The 8,185-nt window shown below is 31.9% G+C and overlaps 1 protein-coding gene across 1 annotated transcript in view; it reads left to right on the top strand.

The window, feature by feature from the left end:
* Window positions 1-1,096: 1,096 nt before the first annotated feature.
* Window positions 1,097-8,185, top strand: part of LOC117179899 — a 380,815-nt gene continuing 373,726 nt past the window's right edge. The window contains exon 1 of the mRNA XM_033372095.1: window positions 1,097-1,193. The gene's annotated coding sequence lies outside the window, so the exon portion shown is untranslated. The remainder of the gene's footprint in view (window positions 1,194-8,185) is intronic.

Genomic DNA, 8,185 nt, shown 5'->3' on the forward strand with positions numbered 1-8,185 from the left:
AAGTACATTATAGACTGTGGCAGCCCTAGAAACTTTGATTCAGAAGTGAATTATTTAGAATGGGGAAAGTGAGACTCGGAAATTAAATTAATGCTTCTTTTATCAAGAGAGCTTTTATTGGAGATCAGACTTTGATATACCTTTTTCATTATTTATCCACTGAGACTAGGACGAGCTCGTTGGTTAAAGCATGTCAGTAAAGTAAGGAAAAACTGTATGCTGTTTGTAGCTGTCAGGGCAGACAGCTTATACTCGACCAAAAGAAAATACACGAAGACTAGTGCTTGAATGTTTAACAAGATTTCACGTGTGTTGGTCTAAATAGTAAATATGTAAAAGAAAAGGGAGACTAGAAAGAACAGAAATGTATATTTTGAATCTGCTAGTGTCGAGCTACCCTACAAGAAATCATTGCCCCTGTCAGTTTTCATCTTGAATACATTCATTACGAAATCGTATTTGAAATCGCCTTTCTTCGATCTCACAGATAAGAAAAGTTCTACCTTCATCACGTTCCGCAAAGAGTCCTTAGATTGCAATGCTTTCGATTTCAAAGGATATACATTTCATTAACTGATATTTACCGACATTCGAGGCTTCGTGTTTGGGCTAAATTACAAAATGTCTAGAATGATTTGGGAGGACATTGCCTAATAAAAAATTTTCAAGGTTCGTAGTCCTAATTTGAAGGAAAAAATTTACACCATTGATATGCTGTCTGATAACCGGGAAATAGCAGCGAATAAAAAAAAACCTCAAAAACTGGGAATACGCATTCGATGCGGTAATCACATTTAAAGTTTTGGAAAATGCGATCTTTTTAATTGATCGTGATAACAATACCAATAAATTATTCTTTTTTTTTTCTTAAAAAGTTTCAGTCACACAGCCTTGCATTACATTATTTTCGAAAACCTGATTTGATGCTTTTTAATGAATTTGATGTTTCTCAGCTTAGCGCTTTATGCATGTTTGTGTTTTTGTTGATGTAAGACAATTTGCCAACTAAGAATGAATATAATAGAAACAAAAAACGGCTCAAATATTTCGCGAAATAGTGATTTTTTTCTAGCATGTTGTACCACGATGACATGCTAGGCTATGTGGAAACGTCAGCCGTCAGGAAGGTTAGTACAGGTACTGCAACACTGCACACGACTTTTTGGAGATAATCTTCTGAGCTTATAATAAAGGTAAGTTATGAAAATTTGAATATTAATATTTTCAAGTGTCAAATGTAATTTCTCAGTCATGTTCCATTCTTTTGTCGATTGACGACCTTTCAATGTCACTAAGAAAAGAAAATATCAAAAATTTCAGGTTACTCTATAAGCTTGATTTGATCAGATCGGATACGCTCACCTGGAATTTAGGACATTTGATTGTATTTCATGACACTTAAAGGTAGTCAATCGACAAAGAATGGTACGTGAATAAGAAAACACATTCAAAAACTTCGGAAATTACAACGCGATCAGTGATTGGCATACCAGGCTTCATCAAGTCATGAGTCATGGGAGCTCCTTAGGGGTTTCCCACCCGTTTAAAACCAACTAACTTGGTAGCAAATTCGTCTATTTGATTAAAAATTAGACTATTTGGATTAAAATTAACCTCTTTCATATAAATGAGAATTTTTATGTTAAAAAATCTCACATGATTTTTTATTTTCCTAAATGCATTTTAAGAGAAAATTGAAAACGTTTTCAAAAGATGTTAAATGATTTCCTAAGATTTCAAAGAAGAATATATCAAAGATATTAGAACAACTTTTAGTCAGATTAAGAGATATTTAAAAGTTTTGAAAAGATTAATAAATAATTCCACCTTGTACTTTTGGGTTTAAGAAAATTTAAAACAAAATATTTATTTTAAAAAATTTCATATAAAAAAATATAGTTTATCCACCCTGAGAATATCTGTGTGTTAAATTCGTATAACTTAGTTCGGTAAACGAAGGACATTGCGGCATTTTATTAAAATTTCACATTCAGTCATGTAAAATGAAATAGGGTAATATTTGATATGAAAATATCAATTATTAATATAAATTTATGATAATTTAATTCGCTAATCAGTAAGAAATAATGCAACTAAATAATAAAGATTACCTGACTGTTAGGTAAAATGAGATATCGATTACCTATCAGTTAGGTAAAATGATTTGTACTGTTAGTTGCAGTGTCAATCAAAGAAAACAAAGTCTATCACTCTACATATATGTGAGTTCTGCATCCCAGCCATGTAAAATTTCGTGCGTCAGCAAAAAAAATATTCTTGCTACAACCAGATTTTGTGGAAGGTCATCCACTTACTACACACATCCTTGTACAATTTGTCTTAAACAATTGCATTAAATTGCAATACATTACATATAACATATGTCGCACGCTTTTAATGATATTAACGCTATTAAAAATCGAAAAACGCTGTGACGGGTTTCGAATCACCTACTCTAAGTTTAATGCGTTCAATCGCTAACGACTAGACCTCACGGCTAACTTAACACTTAGAATATGGAGAAAAAATCTCGGCTAAAAAGTTAAAGTGCGAATACGTCAGGGCCGTCCAAAAAACATCTGGTCCACGTTAATCGAAATTTATTATTTTAATTATTAATTAATATTTTTAATATTAATTTTTAATATTTTATTAATAAACGGGTTTATAAATTTTGAGGAAATTAATACAAACATTGGATAATTTTTTATTAATAATTTTGTTTACCTTAAAACCCTAAATTATTTAATTTTCAATATTTAAAATTTGTGAAAAATTGAGTATTAAAAACTTACAAATTACATTTATATAAAATCTAATAAATTAAATTAGGTTAGAATTTAATGAATAAAATCATACATGTAAAACTAATCCATATATTTGAATATTTTCTAAAGTCCTACAATATTACGGGAAATTTAGAAATGTTAAAGTTTGTACGGGGAACTTGGCTTTAAACTTCGGCCCTGGCAATGTTGACGTCCCTAGCGATTCTCATTTTACCATACTGTTGTGTAATTCCTCTCATAATAAAAGTGAAAATCTTTAAAAGATTATGCAATATATATTTTCTTTGAAGTGCATAGTTAATATCGCACAAAAATAAACTTTATATCATTCATTTAATAAAAACGTACATTACTCTGGTTCTTAGCCAAATTCTTTTAAATTTATCGGAATAATTGGCAAATATCCAAAAATGCCCCTAAATTTCGTGCGAATCCCTGATTATTACATATCACAACTTTCACTTTTGAACTGGAGATTTTACATATCTCTTTTGTAATATGTATAGTTCTCTTTTGTATTAAATCCTAACATAATTGTAAACTTTATCTAAATGCATTAATGTCCTTCATTTACCGAACTAATTGGGTAAATTTTAATGAATAAATTTTCTCCGTGCATGTTCTCTAAATTTGCTTAAATGATTAAGACATCGAAATATGAAAATTTGTAATTTTATTTCATTTACTTTCACTCGACACCGCAAATTACAAATATATTATTTTGTTGAAATGTAACAACATATCACAATTCATAAAATTACACATAGGAAAACCTCATGTTAAATGCGTTTTATTCGAGCTTCTAGTAAGACGATATTTGACATTCACAACCGAGAAAACTGGGAATTTGTTGGGAAAACTGTACTAGGCATCCTGTATTGAATAATCTTATCTTTAGCTCTTTAAAAATTTTTCTGCAGTTGACGAAAAATCCGCAGATAAGCAATTTTTGGTTAGAAATTTCCACATTTGAAAACCAGGGATTTGAAAGCGTTGAAATTATTTAAAATCAATAACTCTAACTTTGATGTTTTGGTCTTTTTAAGATGTTTCTACAATTCAGAGCGACGAACGTATAGATAAGTAAGAACACGAATTGAAAGAAACGGAACTACTCATACTCTTCTGTCAACCTTCTATGTCGTTGTCTACATTAGGGGGAACTGAAAGTACTTTGTCTCGGAGTGTAAATTTGCTCACTGGCGAATTGAATACTTGGTTTCCAATTTCGCGTGTAATCGTTCCCCACGATTCCAGAGGAAATCCCTATCCTCTGTCTTGATGTGACACCCTCTTTTGGTTTGAATTATCTTCTCTTTACAAATTTCTTTTCATTTACTTTAGTACTTTCATTTTCGATTCAGGAACTTGATTTGTGCCCCCTTATATTACTCGCAACTAAAGTCAGTTTATAATTAGATTGCGAATTTAATTATTCAAATAGCCTTCACAAAACTTATTTATTAAACTCAAATTTTGTAGAAGCACGATGCTTATTCTGTTGGTGCTAAGAAGTAATAAATGTTCCAGCTATATGTGTAATAAATATATTGAGCTAGAAAGTTGTAGATATTTCAGAAATGGGAGTTAGAGCTACGTTAAACTGAATAAATACTTTTAAAATGAAACAATTTTATTACCAAAGCCATAGTGATTCATAGATAAAAATAGAAAAATCCTCATTTTATTTCCAGCCTGACATTCAAACCTTTCTAAAAGATTCCCTGCTGCTGCTATGAACTTGTAAATCCTTCAGAAATGGGAGTAAAAACTACATTAGGAGTCTCTAAAGTATTACTTTAAGCTTTTTTCAGATAATCTCGCCCCCCCCCCCCTCACGTTACGCGTTTTCTATAGTAAGTGTCTATAACTTTAACATGGACGTCACTCTACAGATACCCCCTCCCTCGTAGGTGTGCGATGTAATACTTGAACGGCCTCTTAATCTAAGAAAAATACGTTTTAAAGTAACAACATTTAATGAAGGCAAAAAAATAGTAAGCCAAATTAACAAAATTCGAATTTTACATCCACCTTGAAATTCAAAAGTTCCTGAAAGATTCAACGTTGGTCCTAGGAAGTTGTAAATCTTCCAGCAAACCATTATATTACTTGGAGTAGTATGGACTCATTATTGAAGGCCCTTCGTAGCAAGTTGTATGCCTTCCAGAAATGGGAGTAATAACTACGTTAATTTAATACAATATTTTTGAAAGGAACAAAGTTCAGTTTTCAAGGCTATACTAATTTATAAGCCAAAATAAGAACATTTGTATATTAAATCCACTTAATAATTTAATCATTTCTAAAATATTCGTTCCTGGTCCTAGGATGCTGTAAATATTTCTTAAATGTAACATCTACGGTAATCTAAAGAAATACTTTTTGAAGGAACACAATTTCACAGATAATCTTGGGTATTATTTCAATCTTGAAGTTGGATCAAAATGATTTGCAGCATTTGTTTTTGGTGAGATCTTTAAGAAAAAAAGCAACTAGACTGTCGGTGGCTAGAATCGTGCAGTTGGTCTTGTACATTTTTGGATTTTTGAAATTGGATCAATTTTATATTAAATACAAAATTGAATTGTGCTGCATCGCTTTTGATACCTCAGGATATACTGATCTGATTTCCAAAGCTAAAATATGAAAATTCGAAAGTTAAATCCACCGTGACATCGAAAAGTTTCTTGACTCCCTGTTGGTCCCAGGTCCAAATAAGGGGTAATCCATATATTGCTTAACGCAATTTTCAAAATTTTTTAACACTAGGCTAAACCTCTCCCCTGTCCCATAAAAGCGTTACATAATATATCGGCGATCCTGAAGTTGTCAATCTTCCAGCATTGTGAGTAACATCTACCTTTATATAATGGAATAATTTGTAATGTAACAAAATTTAATTTTCAAGCCCGTATTGATTTATAGGCCAGAAAAAGAAAATTCTAATATTACAACCAGTTTGAAATTCAAAAGATCCTTAAAGATTTGGACATCTATGTTGATTGCCTCCTCTATATGGAATTATATTATTTTATATGTTGTCGCTGCCGTCTTCTGAGATAAATTTGTCAATTCATTAAGAAATAGACTCGAATGGATTTATCAGGCTTTATTCGCTTATTCTTTAGTTGAATTCACGGTTTGAACTTTAAGTTTATTTAAATTCTTTCATTCAGGCTGAACATGAATTTATTATCGAACATAAGGTGAACACAGATTATAAATAGGATAAATAAATTTGAAATTATTCGATTGCAGTTAAATACCAAAATGCAAATCTTGTACTAGAAATAGATAAAGAAATAATGAGATTCAAGATAGAACTAATCTGGTGCCAAGTCTTTAGTGATTCTTCGACCGAAAGAAGGAAGTAAAATCCCAGTCGGCTCCTCTGAAGGTTCGAATTAGACCACGAGGGTACATTACTCTCTCGTCGAGTGCCACTTTCACCTCTCGCCCCCTTCTTATTTTTCACTCCCGTGTCTTGGCTTTCTCTACTCGATCAGAACAAGACTAATCTCCAGAAGCTTAAACCGGTCCAATCCTCCCACTCCTAACAGCGAGATGCTCTCGATTAAATTCCTTCGACGAGGGTCCTTTCCCTCTCGGCAAAGACCCTTTGAATCTCCTCGAAATACGTTTATATGCTGCTTTCGCGTGGACATATACAAAAGAAAAGGGCGTAAATGATCGCGATCGAAAAGGATGAACACAGGAGGCGAAGAAAAAGGAAAGGTGGCTGAAAAACCGTTTCTTAATCCGACAATAAAAGTAGATACCCACTTGTGGTCCGGAAAGGTAGAGTCAGTTTATTGAAGCTATATTGGGGAAGCTCAATACTTCTTTGAACTTTACCGAAGGCTTTATTGCCTTGACTTTATCGACTTGCAATAGAAGCCTTTCTTCGCCAAACTATCGACTCTGCAAAATTCGAAATTATGAGGGTGGTGATTTTTACGGAAAATGTACGTTTCTAAATTCTTCAAGGCAATACTGCTCGTAATAATTTCATATCCTTGAAAAAAATGCAGAAATTATTTTCAGGAAAGACCTTATTTTAAATATATCAGAGACCATACTCTTCCTCGTATTCCCACTATTTCCCCTTATCAAATATTTGTTCCTTTTTCCCCTATTTTCAAGAAACTTCTTTTTTTCGTTGTTTTTAAAATTGATAATATACATAAGAAAATAAAACTATTGTTAGTTGAAAATTCAACTGCTTTAATAGAAACTTCGTCCTTTTAGATTGCAAATTTATCTTGGTTTAAAATGAACTTTTGTGTTGACTGAAAGTTCAATAGGTTTTGGTTAAAGTTGAATTTTTTTATTTGAAAATTCTACCATTTATTTGAAATTTCATCTTTGTATGTTGAAAGTTTAAGAACTTGGCTAAAACTTCAACCATTTTAATAAAGACTTGAGTATTTTGTAGGATATTCAACTATTTTTTTCCTTTCTGCAGAATTTTCTAAATCGGATCTCCATCCATAATGCAATTGCGTTGCACCAGCAGCCGCATTGGATGTTGATCGCGCGCTTATTTGAAATGAATAAATATGCGAATCTAAGCTTTTACAATATATAATAATGATATAGCACAACCAAATATTATAAATTATCTAAAATTTACATTAATGAAAAAAGGTATTGTTTGTTTTGAATTGAAAATCAATCATTCATTTTTAAGGAGTAAAATCAAATAATTAATTTATCATTCATTCTAAAAGACTATTTGGCAATCGAAAAATTAGTATAATTGATTTTAGAATGGTGATTTATTATAAAAAATGGATGTATACATTCAATAATTTTAAAAAAGGGGGCCATTTAAAGTTAATAAGACTGCCGATGCGACGCTTTTGCAGTATAATTGGGGAGCTGAATATTTTTGTCTGATTTCTTGCATATGTCATCTATATATTACACTCTCAGCTTGAACGAACCCTGTTTTTAGACAAAATGTTTATATTTTGTTTAATAATGAAATTGGATAGAACAATAGAGAAGAATTGCAGTGACGCTCAGTGTAGCCTGTGTCGATTCACGCAGCACTCTCCATCGACCCTCGTAAAACTCTCGAGGCACACTCGCTGGAGCGCATAGAATTGCTCGTAAAAAATGACCCTTTCATTATTATGAGATGCTGACCAGTTACAAAAACTGAAATCAGGAAGGTATGGCTTGATTCATTTGTAATTATTAGAATTATTTTATTGACATAATTTGAAGAAAATGAAAAAAAAATTCATGAAAATCGGTTAATATTTGCAGTAATAATGGAAACCTTGAACTACTAGGCAGTCTGATAAGTCCCTGAAAAATGAAACACGGAGACGTTTTTTTGGCCAAAGTCGGTTTTATTTTTCAACATACTCTCCTTTCAGGTCGAT

This window comes from Belonocnema kinseyi, chromosome 9 (assembly GCF_010883055.1).
Source record: "Belonocnema kinseyi isolate 2016_QV_RU_SX_M_011 chromosome 9, B_treatae_v1, whole genome shotgun sequence".
NCBI classification, from domain to species: domain Eukaryota; kingdom Metazoa; phylum Arthropoda; class Insecta; order Hymenoptera; family Cynipidae; genus Belonocnema; species Belonocnema kinseyi.